The sequence below is a fragment of the Acipenser ruthenus genome, chromosome 1 (assembly GCF_902713425.1).
Source record: "Acipenser ruthenus chromosome 1, fAciRut3.2 maternal haplotype, whole genome shotgun sequence".
Taxonomy (NCBI): Eukaryota; Metazoa; Chordata; class Actinopteri; order Acipenseriformes; family Acipenseridae; genus Acipenser; species Acipenser ruthenus.
In genome coordinates, this window is record NC_081189.1 from 14,713,324 (window position 1) to 14,730,445 (window position 17,122).

The window sequence follows — 17,122 nt, forward strand, 5'->3', positions numbered from 1 at the left end:
TGCAACCTGGGAGATATTAAGCATCAAGGTTTGTCCTAATTTACTAGCTCATAAACTTGAGTGGCTTCAACTATATATTTGATGGAAACATTAGTAATAACACATATCCAGAATGCAAAGTTGGCAATGGTTTATAGTGGCATGTACAGGTCTGCACAATTAAACATCCTGAACAATGGGCATGCTTGCTACTTCAATAAACTGGATCTATTATATGGTTATCTCAAACATGCACAGTGCATATTAATCACCTCTGTATAATTTCAAATGTAGGTAGGCCGCTCTGTAAAATATTAGAGCCGAATAAGGGTTGGAAATTATTGTATAGGCTCTATTTGAATTTTACTCTTGAAATGATGCTATCATAGTAATGAGCTTCCATTGTTCATGCAGCAGTATTTTCGCTTTGGAGAAGGATGTGAGTTTAAATCTGTCATTTGTTTTTGAGATTAGGATATAGCCCATAGATTGCTGTACCCTTTATACAGTACTGAAAGTAAAATCTATTTGGACTACTATATATAGCATGTTACTTGAGGTATCTGGACACCCTGTTGCCAGTCATGTTACTAATAAAATGTCTGGATTTTGTTGGCACTGAAGCACAATTGCACTCTTAACACTACATACTTGCCTTCCAAATATATCCCTAAAATGAAGTGCTAATTGATTATGCTTGGTTTTTATTTGCATTTCAGTTGCTGACTACGTTTTTGCTGTGCAAAGGTTATGTCTACCTGATAGTACATGCTAAAATGTGACAAAGGCATTCTCCTAAAAAGCACCATCAGCTAAAACTGATGTGCAGTATAGCATACTTTCTTGTGCTCTGCCTAGCAATCACAAGGTCTTGCAGTTAATTCATACACAGTGCATTCAATGTATAAAAAGTCTTGGTGTAGGGTTTTAATAACTTGCAAGTGATATCTGTAATCTTAGGATATAGATTTATGTAAAGATGCCTCTTATGTTACATTGAATTGCCTTATCATGGATTAAAACATTGGTCCCTAGGTCCCTACTTCAATTTTATGAAGCAAGCTCAGCACCTATATAATTCTAGATTTGATGTGAAATGTATTTCACAATATTTCTGACGGTGGGTAACAAAATTGTGTGGCATGTGATCGGTAATGCTAGATTTAGGTTCACGGTTACTGCCAGACTTGTTTTCAAGTGAAATTGCTACATTTGTAGTTACATTAGATCTCTTAATGTACCTTTTGTCTGAATTATTTTTATAAATCAATGAAACCATGCATTTACATCACATAGTGTATTTCAAAGAATTAAACTAATTTCCTTTTAATTGGTCAAACCCAAGCCTTTATATGTGAAAGGCAAACTATTATTTTATTCACACCTACACACAAGAAAGCAATACAATCAACATTACTGTATCTGCCTAAGGAAAGGCAGTGTGTATAATATTGATTAAAAGGCAGAAAGTAAAAAAAAAGCAAGATAATGTAATTGAGAATTCAACAACTTGTCCGAGGGGGATATTATGTGGTAAGCGGTCAAATATATCATAAAAAGTGTAATAGCCTCCTTTTATATCCCGTTTGTTACATGTTTAGCGAGGGCTCACGTATGCATTGTGATATTCAGCTATTGATCTGGTACTGAAGAATAACTGGAAGTGACATGTATTTAATTCATAGTTTCAAAACAATCATATTTTCAAAAGACTACACAATGTCAAATACTTTTCTCTCTTTTCCCCTTGGGTGACATTTCAGTACAGAATGCTGTCTTAGTCACTGGTCATTTGTCAGGTGTCAGACAGTCTACAGCAGGTTTACTTCATTTGTTTTAAAAATAAATGTGCATTAAGATGACATTGCAATGCTATCTAAATGTTTTCTTGGCATCTGTGATAACATTTTCCAGTTTTGTGCATACTAAAGGACACTGATACTTACCATGATACTGCCCAGGAATACCAAAGTGTACCATTTCATATATACTGAGCATCAAAAGACATGTATTACTTATATTTGAGCAACAAAAGAAACTTATCACTTATATTTGTATAAAATTCACTAGATGTGATCGAAAAAAATAACAAACTTTGTTTTACAGCAGGTGTAGTGACTTTTTATTGTGCTGATTAACAACTGACATCACGAAGATGCTGCAAAATGATCTGTCGATCTTGGGCAGGTGTTGTGACTCTTGGTCTCCTAGTTTGTCGCCTGTCATTGACAAAGTGTGTCTGGTTATACCGTCTCGCCAGGTTTGAAATTTCTGGCTGTGAGCATCCAAGACGGTGAGCCACAGTACGCTGTCCTAGAACATAAGAACATAAGAAAGTTTACAAACGAGAGGAGGCCATTCAGCCCATCTTGCTCGTTTGGTTGTTAGTAGCTTATTGATCCCAGAATCTCATCAAGCAGCTTCTTGAAGGATCCCAGGGTGTCAGCTTCAACAACATTACTGGGGAGTTGGTTCCAGACCCTCACAATTCTCTGTGTAAAAAAGTGCCTCCTATTTTCTGTTCTGAATGCCCCTTTATCTAATCTCCATTTATGACCCCTGGTCCTTTTTTCTTTTTTCAAGTCAAAGAAGTCCAGCCTCCAACATGCCGATTGCACGAAGGCGCTGCTCTCTTGACAGATGTAGCATACTGTTTTTTTCTGTAATTTTCTTTATTGCTTTTATTCAAGCTTGCAATTCAACAGCTGAAATCACTCCATATCCAGTGTCCAATCAACTGTCTCACTAATTAGGTGATTAAGTGCATATGCTTCAGTCATAGTCACTCAAGCGTGTCATGGCCAAGGATGAATGATCAAGTGATTAAAAACATTTCATCAATGTCCATCATTTATATACCTTGGTTTTTTTTCGAAAATAAATGTGTTATAATATAATATCATCATTTAATATAATCTAATAGTTTTCAGCACCTTTAAAAAGCTTGTTCAGTGGTAACAACACACTGGATACTGAAGTAAATTGCAGCTAGGTTCCAGCATGAATGTGACGCCTCGTTCAACCTTGACCTCTGTACACCAGAAGCAGTTTAAAGTATATTTACGTAAATTTAAAGCAACATTGTCTGTGTTGATGATTATATATAATAAGTGTATTGGTTTGGTTATTTGGTTATTCTGTCACTATGGTAGCACAATACTGTGTATACATATAAAACGATGATAAGACTTCTAGATACAGTAGGTCTTCTATATAGAACCAATACAAACATATTCCATACTCATCTGCTTAGGCCTCTGTAGTTTGATAATACATGTACAATCGCTTTAGTCGTATCAAATAAATAGCATCAGGCTGTGTATTAAAAAAGCAAATTACTCAATGAGAATGATTAGACATTTAGCTGGGGGTCCTTGATGGAAGCATACTTTCAATATTAGATTTATTTGTACACATAAACATGATTCTAAAGAATGGTACAATGTAAAACAATCATTTACAATTTACAATGTACAGGCACTTGGACTGGCCCTTGTCGCGCACCTCTTGAAAACGAATCCACTCAAGAATTACTCACAGAGACAATAAAAAAGCAATACAAATACATGCATGCAAACCGGTTAGCCCTGGAAAAATGGTTAACGTTTTAAAACTAGACGTGAAATTAACTTGTTAAGGACTCTTTGCATGTTTTTTTTTTCTTTCCAGAGCAGAATCCTTATACAGCAAGTACATTGTTTGTGTGCTTGAAGTAGAATGTTTGTTACCTTCCACATAAAGCCTCAATGGAAGAAAACCAATTAGCAATACCCATTCTGCAGCTGTAGAATTATCAGGTGTCTAATACCCCACATTGTGACTGCTCACTTAAACTGGCTTTATTGTGTACCTTGCTTTTTCATACACATTTGGAAACAAAATCAAGACAGCTTACAAATGAAGATGGAGCTTTGGACCCTGGGGTTGTCTTTCTTTCTTATTACCAGTGAAATGACACTGACAGTGTGCTGTTGTGCACCATATCCCTTCTTATTAAGAAGGGTGCCATAAAAGGAGAGCTGGGGCTTGTATACTGTTTAAAAAAGATGATCCACACAGTGTGCTGCTTGTCTTCTGCAGAGATTCAGCAAGCAGTGAATACCCTCGGTTATTATGTGGGATTGGCTTGGAATCAAAACATAATTAGCAGCAGGAGATATCAGTTCCAAGCCTTCCAATTACTTTGTTATTATTTGCATAACACACAAACAGGTCCCTTACCCTATTAGACACTAACAAATGCTATTTGGGAGATTTCAAATTAGAATCTTACTTTTTCAGCTTCTTTGAGATGGTAATAAAGGATGCATCAGAGATGGTTTTACATGTTTTTGACAATTCACTGGTGTTAAGAGGAGTCATTGAGGATAAGTCCATCAAATGACAACCTCAATGACTTAATTCAAAGTCATTGTATTTATCTTGCTCTTAATTATATTATTACTTGTACTGTAACACTTGAAATGTATTTGCTTACGATTGTAAGTCGCCCTGGATATTATTATTTATTTCTTAGCAGACGCCCTTATCCAGGGCGACTTACAATGGTTACAAGATATCACATTATTTTTACATACAATTACCCATTTATACAGTTGGGTTTTTACTGGAGCAATCTAGGTAAAGTACCTTGCTCAAGGGTACAGCAGCAGTGTCCCCACCGGGGATTGAACCCACGACCCTCCGGTCAAGAGTCCAGAGCCCTAACCACTACTCCACACTGCTGAGTCTGCTAAGAAATAAATAATAATAATAATAATAATAATAATTCTCATTTAAGCAGCTTGTAACATTATTTGTACATATTGATTTGTACTTTATTCATCTTTGGCTTCTGCCTGCACACGTCTGGATGAAAAATTATTTTGTGAGCTCTTAGGTGAAAAATGAAAAAAAAAAAAAAAAAGACAAAGATGGTCACCTGGCAGAAAGATGAAAATCATTACTAGCAATAACAGCCAATGCAATCCAGTTTTGCAGCATAAAAGGTTGCCAGGGAAACAGTCCTAAAAGCAGTCTGTTCTTACTGATATGATGCAGTGATCGTCACTGTATCTCAGGGGTCATTTGTTGTATAGTATTGATTTGAAATGTGGTCAGTATAACAATCACTCTTAGTACATTTATAGGGGGATCTACATTGTTCTATTTTCTGTTACCATGTTTGCTTAAAAATGGTAAATGGACTGAAATACTGTTTATGCAGTTTGTCAAACAATATTTATCACAGTGTATGCATTTGAGGAGTGTCACCATATCTTTTTTTTATTTTTTTTATTTTGTAGCAAATAGTTTTTGATGGTAATATGAAGCAAAATTAGGTGAATTTGAAATTGTGGGTTATCAGGGTTTTCTGCATTCTCTGCAGTTACGAGACACCTCCTTTGAGTTGCACATTTCAACAAACAAAATACATTTCTTACACACTCTAAAACAGGAAGTAATCTTCTATTCCAAGAACGGTTTATCTACTAACTTGACAGCATTTACTACAGTTACTTTCTCGAGTCATAAAGTATTTAATATTAGATACGTTGAACACTTATCGATTTCCATATAAAGAAGTCAATCTGTGTCGATGAATACTGCAGCTCTCTGGATCTTCCAATGAAGATGGTTCTTTGCTGTATGCATTGTATTGCGTATGCTCGCAATAAACAACTAGTTCTTTTCAAATGGAGATTGTTGATCTCCAAGTCTTGCAGCATTATAGTTGTTGTTGGCAGTTTTCCAACTGGAAATAGTTCCGTTGATCAGACGTAACTCAGTTCAGATAATGCGTTGCAATTGAAAAGTTATGTAGTTCGTAGAAGTGTTCTTGTTGCAATTATCTTGGGATCTTCCAAAACATAACTGCTGGCTTTGCTTCAGTTCGTTTCGTTTAGCGACGTAAAAACAAAGACCCGCTTTCCGATTAATGCAGTATCCTGTTATCTGGTTCAGTCTCTCGTAGGACGGACAGCAGGGCCCTTCCTCAGAAGATGATTTTAGCCATTCTTCAGAACATTGGTTCTTCCTTGTCTTCCGTGAATTCGAGCACTTATGCTCCCTTGACTTCAAGAACTTTCTTCAGCGCTTCCATTTCGTTTCTCCAAACTCCAAGCCACTTCCCTTTGTGAGTGGAGCTTGTTTCTTTCTCTTGCCTAGAGCACTGTTTCTTCTGTGGGGCACACTTCTAGTGTGGGGAGCTCATGGGAAGCTCATATGGAAAGCAAGCATGGAATGCTCGTATGGGAAGCTCTCTCATGGGCAAACTCCAGCGTTTCTGAAAGTCGCGCGGCTGATTTTGTTGTCCTGACTTCCACCCTGTGATTGGTTAGTTTGGTTATTTTGGGCTGTGCCCAAGTCCACGTGGGGTGTTTCTCATTGGTTGTTCTCGTTCAGAGACAGCCCATTGTTCTCAATTGGTCCGTGGCTTCGCCCCATGTTGGCTGTATTTATGAGGGGTACTGTTCTCTGTCCGAGGTGTCAAAGCACACTCAAAACTGTCTGGCTTGCCTTCTGCAAGATACTGCCGGACCTAAATGATTCATTCAATGAGAGGAAAAGGTAACACTTGTCCAGCAGTTAGTTCACAACTCTTTCTAAAAGCATTCTTTGTCAGTGGGGGAGTTTGTGAGCAGAAACTGCGTAGACACAGAGAATGGCTTAAGACCCACCCTTTGTATATTTCAATTCTGTTAATTTCATACACAGAATGATATTATGACCCACTCTACAACTGCAAACCACTTTGCCACACAAGTGTGTGTATATATATATATATATATATATATATATATATATATATATATATATATATATATATATATATATATATATATATATATATATATATATATATATACCCCAGTGCTTTGTTTATTTTTATACATTTCCAATAGACTGCAATCTTCACATACATTATTCTGAGAGAAAGGGGGCTTTCTACATACAGTATGTTCTGAGTTTGTGTTTTCTATGTATGACCTTTAACTTAACTGGGACAACATCTGCTAAATAAATTGGGATACCGTGTTGTATAAATTCAGCATAGTTACTGTTGTATCTCACTTTGGTACACATATATCTTTCTGTAAACCTTTTTTCTATTGCCATTCCACATTGTTGGAAAAGTGTGAGAGATGTGTTCACCATTACTCTAAAGTCTAACTACCTGCATCTCTTTATTAATGAGATAATCACACTTATTCTTGATTTGATTAGGTCACGGTTGTATCACAGTACAATGATGATGGTACTGACACTCCCCCATTCTAACTGTTGGACTTAGTAATTCTGCAGTATTTTGCAATACATGTGTTTGCATTTATCTTCTTTCTTTATGTTACTTGTATAAGGAACAAAAGCTCATTACCATTTATCTATAACAAATAAAAATTCAGAAGCGTAACAGTATCAAAACAAGGGGTACAGTATTGCAGATAGCTGTTGCGATATTCCTGTTTCTTTGAGCAACCAGGAATCTCTTCAGTTTTATTAAGGACAATGTTGTTTTTTGCACAATTACTGTATCCGTAGGAGCCATTTTCTACCCAGTGTTAGATAACAGGTCTAATTCTAAGAATAGAAAGACTGCACCAGGGTGATTTTAGTGTTTGTTTTTTTTGTTTTAAATTTCAGATTTTCTAACAGACTAGACTCTCACCTAGAACCCTGGTAGTTCGAACCGACCTATAATCTGAACCATGTTATCATACTGAAATGCATGCTGCTAGCAGCCGTCAAAACCAAGAAAAGGCGTGTAAAAGTACACAACTGCCTCTGTACTTTTTTCAGACACTGTTATAGACAAGCTGTGTTTAGTATGGGACAGATTGCAATCAGCAAATGTGAGCACTGTCTGGTCTCAATGGGTTTGGATTGGCGAGTACTAATACCTTCAGGCCTTTTTCTCAGCAGTTACTTCAGCAGCACATTGCCGTGGCTACCAGGGAAGGAGTACACTTCCAAATTACAAAATTCAATTCTTAATTTTTTTATTTAACTTACAGACCGATGTCATAGAGCATTCATAAATACTGACACGCATCTTTAAAGGGAGAGGTAGCCTTTTGGGGTTACAGGCGCCAATGGTGGCAAACCCCAAAAAGACAGGTGCCAACAAAATGTTTTTGTCGCATTTGCAACCATTTTAGTCACAGTCTGGAGCGCTGCCGTTGTAAAGAAATGAAAGTGCTTACTGTTTATGTATACTTTAAAAAGCTTTTTGTTTCTAAAGCAATGAATATTTAATAAAGGAACAAGCAGACTCACAGTTCAAAGTGATTTACTGAGTCTACCATGAACATCACTTTAATGAATTACTATGCTTCTTCTATGTTCTATTAACAAGAATACCGGCAGTAAAAATGCTAAGCTGAAAAGACTCCACATGCTAAATAAAGACACAGCAGCACTCCATAAATTGAAAACTTAAGATCTGTTTTCTTGAAAGTATTTAACCGTTGGCATTTATTTTTTAGTACACCATAAATTATCAGTGTGTACTGCAGGCATTTTGTATTATAATTAGCTGTTTGAAGTTTCCATTCTTTAATTATTGGGTTTTACATTCATATACTCATGGATGCAATATATACTGGAATCTGTGCTCTTTGTGATTGATTCTGAAGGTGACTGACAGGGAAAAGGTCAGGGAAGGGCTGTACTGTTAACCAGGTTAAAGATACAGCCACACAAGCTGTGCTATTGAAGCAATCAATGACCCAGCCCTAGCCCATCTCAAACATTCCTGGATGTCAGAGTGGATTACCTAATACCAGCCTCATGAAGCCGTTTGTGTAGAATTTGAAGGTCATTTCTCAGTTGGATAGTGTTTGTGAGACTCAATTTGAATATGGTGATCTTCCCAAGGGGCTGTGACTCGTCTGGCGATCAGGTGATATACGTTGCAGAAGGCAACCTTGAGCTTCCCCTCCATGGAATATTGGGACATATTATCCCAACACTAGAACATGATTGTTGAATCTATATACAACTGAAGTGATTCCAGAGGGATACAGAAAAAAAAAAACCCTTTTCATTTGTTCCACTTCCTGCACTTTTTTACTTCAACGTTAAAATTCTGAGGTCACATGAAAGGTCTTATCAGAAACCTGAACCCAGATGCTCCGTAAACAGTGAATTATCACATTTTCTGCTTGCAGTCTGGGTGTCAGCCTGCTCTCTTTCTCTGCAGGGTGCAGGATGAGAAACATCAAGAGCATGAAAGAGCTACCTCAGCACCAGGAAAACTTGTCTAAGGTCTAAAGGCACAGCATTATATTAGCAATGATAAACCATGAGCAATATGACGCGACTTTATTGGTGCAATAAATGTTCACCTCTGAACAGTATAAGGCTTGAGGCGAGCATTATTACTTATCTGTGCTTTAAGCTGTGATCACTGAACATGCTGAACTTACACCCAAACCTAATGTGGCGAGTAAGGGGACCACATTTATCACGGTCTTTACACCAAAATGGAACTTTCCACACTGCTGGTTTAAAAAAAAAGAACTAAAAAACTACTTAGAAGGTGCATTTAAGGAGTCAAATATATTATATTTATGCAATTTTACAATTAACAGTTTTATTATCACTTCACTGAAAATGGTGTAAATTATATTTTGGTGCCCATTATTTGGCTATCAGTTCGCAAAAGTAAACATCAATTTTCTCTGGCTCTTAAGCTGCTGGAGATGAAACACTGCTCTGGTCATAGAACTATCACATTCTGTTTTAAATTTGGCTATAAAAAATGGCTAACTTTATTATATAAGCAGATACATTATCCAGGACAACCCCCTATTATATAGGCAGATACATTATCCGGGACAACCCCCTATTATATAGGCAGATACATTATCCGGGACAACCCCCTATTATATAGGCAGATACATTATCCGGGACAACCCCCTATTATATAGGCAGATACATTATCTGGACCTGCTGCATTGAATGCAGTAAAAAGTAAAAATATACTATAAAGCGTTTTATTTGAACAGAAATGCACCATTTCATTACTTCCATTAAAGCATGGAAGTACCATTTAAGTTTCACAAAACAGGTATTGATCTTCTGCAACATAGAATATATATTTCTAGAATAAAATGTACTATACGTTTTTAATCGAGTTCTTGGAATTACCAGGAGACCATTATTGGTGTACTGTATCTCAAAGTACGTGAATAAGTAAGGCACGTATATGGGTAGAACCAAAACCATGGATTCCCAGAAGAGAAGAGCAACATTTAAGAACCAATTCGATGCTTCACTGGCAGCAAATGTAGTGATCTTAAAACGGGAAATGCGACAAGTAGACCTGGTATGCATAAGTATTCTGACTACAGCATTTTGAACTAGCTGCAACTTATTCAGTAAGGCATTGGGAGGCTGGCAAACAAGGAATTACAATAATCAGCTGTTGAGGTTATAGAAGCGTGAATCAGGGACAGCATGGGCTTCAACCTAGCAATATTCCTCAGGTGCCAAAAATAAATCTTAGTGACTGAACGCAAGTAGTCATCAAAAGTCAAAACTAACTCCCAAATCCCTGGCATTTGAAACACTACCATGGAAAGGAACAGCAATTCAAACTCCATTGGCCTTGGACCATGCATCTACAAAATATCAAATTTTCCCTAATTGTATTCTCAGCCCTCCCTTTTGCCAACAGATTTTTTTTCCCCTCACAAGTTCATCTGCCTTCATCAGTCCTCGACAGATTAATTTCTGCCAATGCATAGCAGTTCAATCTGAGATTGCTGCTGAAGGAAACGAATGGGAGTGCTTTCAAAGTGCTTGTTACCAGTAGCAAATGGAACATAGCATCTGTTGCAGGGGCAGGTACACGATTGTTCCGAGCAGTTTCTTGCTAGTTTTATTCCCAATTCAATTTTTTTCTCCCTTTAATTTAACTTTACTTCTCTGAAGGTAGATTTCACTGTACTGAGGAACTTTGCATGTATAGAACAACTTCCTGAACTTTGTCATGAAACTATAAAAACACAGACAATGTCAGACATTGTTTCAGACTCTAACGTGATTCTAGATTCTGACGCCTTCTCTTCTTTGTAAGATTTCTCCTGCTGCATGTTATTCACGTGTTTTCTACAAACCTCTCCTGTGGTTCATATGACTTGCTTCTGTACCAAATCTGCTTGGTGTGACTGTTGTCATAGCAAGCTAATAATTCAATGAGATCCAGTTCTTGTCCTTCTTATGTTTAACACAGCCCAGCACCAGTAATCCAATTTCTTTAACAATGAACTCCCTGGTGTGTTTTTGTTTTAGGAGTAATTGCTGACCACACGTTTTCAGTGAGCTGGAAGACAAGACGTGGAAATCATGTGGTGCCTGGCCCAGGGGAGCTCTGAATTGCTCATTTGAATGAACAAAAATGCAGAAGACTCTTCTTTAGATGCCACGGAATTCCAGTTTAATACTTTCACTCATCTCCAGTGAATATTACATGTATGAATCCAGCCAGAATCATAAGATAATAGTAATAAAAATAAACATATTCATAAATGTAGACCTTTTTTAAAGAACTATTTATTGTTATGCTATAAGTATCCCCCTAAACACCACATTTTAACATATAGGGGTCTGTTCAATTGACCTAAACAGTTGATTTTCAGAACCTTTTTGAGCTTCTGAAAATCAAACATAAACAGAGCATATGGGTCTCTTTTGTGTGGTTACAACTGTAAAAATATGTAAAAGAAGAGTCCTATCAATTGAATACCATTCCTTGCTTGAAACATTCATCTTTTGAGTACAGTACTACTAAAGATCTAGACTACTGACCCTTACTATTCTAGCTGTCATTATAATATACAGCACAACAGTACTAAGTAGGCTAAATACTGTAATACTAAAATTAGATATACACGTTGACCAGAAGTTTTGAAGTTCACATGTGAATTGTGATGGAGATAAAAAACAAACACCAACAACAGCATTCGCTAAGCCCCAAACAGAATCTGCTTCATGAGAACATACTTTTTGACTAAATTGTGAAGGTCAGCAGCAAGAATCTACTGACACAGTGGAAGGCAGGAAACACGAACATGTTTTACTGCCAGCTTAGAAGGTTTACCAAAAAAAAAAATTCATGTCTAAAAAATAACCTTTATCTATTCTGAAGCAAGAACTACTTACGCTCCTGAAAAAGGAGTAACCGTGGAAACGCCACAAAGACCAGAGAATCACATACTGTGAAAGACATTTCAGAAAAACCAAGATAATGGAGAAAAAAACTGATATAAAAAAGAAAAACACATTTGCACTGCTTCAAATCGGGGAAAGAAGGGATTATGGCAAGAAATAATAATTTACTCTTGAAAAATAAAACGATAAAAGTTCTTAGCAATTTCCCAACCTACTGATTTCACCTCTTGGGTATTTCTTCAATATGTCGGTAGCCTCTAATTTATACATCCTTAGCTTTTTAATGCATTTTGTTGGATCACAGCATTAAATATATTGAGCGGAATGAAACCATTAGGCTTTTTCAAGGCAGAGAACCTGCTCTTGTTTTATATCTGAGACCATTTAAGTAAATTAAAAACACTTCCCTTAGAATACTAACTTTTTTAAATGCACACAGTTTTGAATGGTTTTATATCCTCTGCAAATGGCTCAGTGCCTAATCAAGGTCATTAACATTGATATCATTACTGCCTTTATGAGTCTGAACAGCCACTGCAATATTGAATGTAATGAACACTTGTTACACACACCAATGCTTTAATTTCAGGCTACAAACAGTGCATTTTATAGACAGATTGCAATGATAATTGGCTAATCAAGCTTACTTTTAGATCCCAAAATACAATTTTCTTCAGAATTGATGGATTATAATTTTTATTTGGAAGTAATTTTTAGGGTTGCATAATTACAAGGACGTTTTTTTTTGTGTGGTGCCATCAATTCAACCTTCTGTACATTGATGTATTTATGATGTGTACATAAACGCTACTCTTCCCCCATGGAACGGTACTGTGCACACACATCATGGTGTCCCAATACTTGTTATAGAACAACAATACAAAACTGAAACTATTGCTGCAGTTGTTGTAAGGAGATATGAGGTGGGGCAAATCCAGATCTTTTAGTTTACAGACAGGTTAGAGCAACTGAATTAATATTCACTGACAGCAATAATCTATTGAACTTAGATCATCATTCATTACTAATTAAAAAAAAACCAATGAAAAGAGCATTTTAGTTGGTCTTGTACTTGTTGAACTGTTTGTAATCGTGTGCTTGTATGAAGGGAAGATGTAAGTGTGACATTGAACTGCTGCTTTGCAAACAAGGTGACATCACCTCAAAGGGATTCGGGTTTGTTTGTGCCAAGAGCTGGAAGGAACTAGGGTTTGTCATTGACATTTCTGAAACACAGCATGCAGCAAAATATCAGCAATTTGATCTATACAGTATTTCAATTCATGATCTACAATACTGGTAAAAGACAGATCACACAATTGATATAAACAATGTACAATCTTTATGCACTGGGGTTGTGCAAATGAAGCATAAACAGAGCATTTGAGTCTCTGTAAAAATATGTAAACACTAGGAAGGGTCCTAATTTAATGAGCTCAACTGAATAGGCCCACTGCTGTTTCATGTCATGAATAGGGTTTCTCTGTGATGTGCTGTGCAATACAGAAGGCAAAACGTGCGCTCTAATTGGCTAAAAGATCCTACACAATCTGTATAATTTATCGGGTATCAATGATACATACTTGTCAGCTGCTCATAGTTCATAGTTTATACATGTTATAAATGTTTATTAGTGGTAAACTAAACTACGTGTACATTTTTAAAGGTGATACGTTTCCAATACATGACTCCTACATGTACCATCCATACAGTATGTGTTACTGGTAGTTCTGTACCATTGTAAAACATGGTGCAGATGCTTTATGAATAATATAACTCCAACCTATAAGAGCTTTCTGCTGCTAGTAGCACTGACCACTCAGAGTTGGCTTCAGTTATTGTTACAACAATATGAACCTCAGTACTAGCCTCAACATTAACAGGTAGAAATTAAGTTTGCCAACACGTTTTGTAAGAGCTTGCCCTCAGGCACTTAACTGGTCTCACATACTGCATTCCTTAAACACAGCAGCAGCATCTCGACACTAATCCACTCCTATTACATTGCACCATACCTGCCTGAGCTTCAATGCTCTTCAAGTAATAAAGAGCTAGAAACTGTGCTGGACTACTGTAAGCAATTAATATAAATATGCATCATTTTCTATTAACTTTCATTTTTAATTTAAGATGTTTCAAAAGGTTTCACATCCAAAGCGTTAAATAAATTAATGGAGCAGCAACACCTGTTGCATGTGTTACCTATAAGCTAGTAGTAACAAATATATAAATTTAAAAGCCAGCTGTCATTGTATTATAAACCCTCCTGTCATTGCATTATAAACCCTCCTGTCACTGCATTATAAACCCTCCTGTCATTGCATTATAAACCCTCCTGTCATTGCATTATAAACCCTCCTGTCATTGCATTATAAACCCTCCTGTCATTGCATTATAAACCCTCCTGTCATTGCATTATAAACCCTCCTGTCATTGCATTATAACCCTCCTGTCATTGTATTATAAACCCTCATTGCGAATGAATTAATTTTTAAACATATAAAACGCCCCCTGAGACCAAGAGTGGTTTTAGCTTAATACATATATCAATCTTTCTTAAAGCAGACACACCATTTATGAATGCCCTTTCTGCTAGTCAAGGAACATATTCATCACAATGCATACATATTTACACACATGTTAGGTGAAACCTCAAGTGTATTAGACAATTGAGATATCAACTTACAAGTGGCAATTCACAAACTAAATCTAAAAATATATCGAAGTGGTTTACTTATAGAGTAGTAGTAGCTATTTAAAAAAAAAACACACATGATGATGTGGATATTAAATATTGATTAATCCAAAACAGTTTCATTTAGAAAAAATATACATTATTATTATTTGGCAGATGCCTTTATCCAAGGCAACTTACAGAGACAAGGATGTGTGAACTATGCATCAGCTGCAGAGTCACTTACAACAACATCTCACCTGAAAGACGGAGCACAAGGAGGTTAAGTGACTTGCTCATGGTCACACAGTGAGTCAGTCAGGATTTGAACCGGGGACCTCCTGGTTACAAGCCCTTTTCTTTAACTACTGGACCACACAGCAATACGTAGATTTGACAATGACTCAGAAAATAGGAGAATTTGTTATATTTCGTACAGACATATTTATTTGTTACAAATCAGATTTTGTATGTGCAAAATATGTAAATGGATTAAATCATGACACAAATTCTTTCACCACAAGCCTTGTACCTCGAGTGAGGAAAAATAAACCTTCGGCTGTGCAGCTAAGCTGCTAGAAGAAGAAAAAAAAAATTTCAGGGCCGTGTACCTAATCCCGTCAGAGAGATATCCTGCAAGGAGGTCAGTGAGAAGAAGGAGGAGATAGAAAGCACTGAACCACAAAGAGGGTTTTCTGGCAGGCTGCATTACATGCTAAAAACCTTTCTCCACACAACTAATCAGCAGCAATATTGTGTGGTAGATTATTTTCATGGCAGAGTTTTTTTTTTTCTTCAGAAATAGCAGCAGCTCATTTTGTCAAGCTATTAAAAAAAATACAATAGATATTTATGTCAGCTTTACAGCATGTAATGATTCCCTTTTGTTGTTTCATTGTCGTTTTCCCACACCTTCCACCTCACAGCTTTGCCAGTCTGCCTCAGCTTTAGGCTCCCTGCATTCTATGGTTTAAATGTGGCCCAAAGAAGCAATACCACCAGGGCAAGAGTTTTTAACACTAGAACGACCGTGTTTATAGGCATACCTGGAACCACCATGACCGGTCAATTTGACCAGTGTATTAAAAACAACATAAATATTATAATGAAAGGACAAACAACTGAATAGAAGTCATATAAGTGAAAAAACTTAAGTCATAAAACTTAAGAATATAAGTTTTATTCAGGAACGTCATATAAAGCATCTACACAACCGAAACATTGTAAATAAACGGACATTTGAACAGAAATGTGTTTTATACAGACATATTACATAAAGCGCATCCTCAAAAAACTGTAAAAAATTAAATAAACAAATATTTGAAAATAAATGTGTCTATATACAGGTATATCATATACTAGAAAACTGTACAACTGAAATGACGTATCAAAATGTTTTAAAATAAATGAGTTTATATTGCCTACATAACATGCATATACGCAACCGAAGCTATGCGTTTATATACAGCCGTACTATAATCAAAATGACATGAATAAATAAACATTTGAACAGAATGGGCTCCAGTCAAATCTGTGTATATACATTTATATCATGTACATACTGTGCTTGTCAAAATATGCAATGCAGTTATCATATGGTCCATCTTTGCTGCATCAGAATCTTGTTTGGTAAAATTTGCAGTAATTCCAAACACTGCTTTACTGTCCAGCGATCCATTTGCAATGTGTATTGGGGTAGCAATGAATTTCTTAGAAAAGTACCAGTGCAGACAGACAGCCTGGCGCTGTGAGCTGTCAAGGCTGATCGACGGGCTATCAGAGGCTCATTGAAACAATAGCAATGTCAACAGACAGCTCACTTGAGGAATGCACACTAATATAATCAAATTTCAATACAGCTTCAATTCCAGGCTGATAAACACAAATAATACCGCAACATTTAACTGTTATAATGTTTTATATGTATCGGTCAATTTGACCGCACCTGGTCGGAATAGGTATGATAAGTATTTTATCTCGCTAATTTTTGCAGCTATGTGATTCTTTCTTTGTCATTAGTACATATATTTAGGAACAGTCAGGAAAGCACAGCTCCTTATCTTAAACACACGCACAGCAATTTCAACTTAAATTCCAAAAACGGTCAAAATGATCGCCTTGGTCTAGTGTTAAATGCCATTTTTTAAGATGTATGTCATTATAAACAAAAATACACTGGTTTATACCTATTATATTAACTATTAACCACAGGCTGCATGTACAGTCTTATATTCTTAAACAGACAACTGCGGGCTGTGCAAAGAGACTGAACTTTGACTCCGAAGTCAGACACCAAGCACATTCAGAGTGGAT

The 17,122-nt window shown here is 36.5% G+C and overlaps 1 protein-coding gene across 3 annotated transcripts in view; it reads right to left on the minus strand.

The window, feature by feature from the left end:
- LOC117403553 (transmembrane protein 8B-like) overlaps positions 1–17,122 on the minus strand; it is an 89,719-nt gene that overhangs the window by 20,084 nt on the left and 52,513 nt on the right. The window lies entirely within an intron of this gene.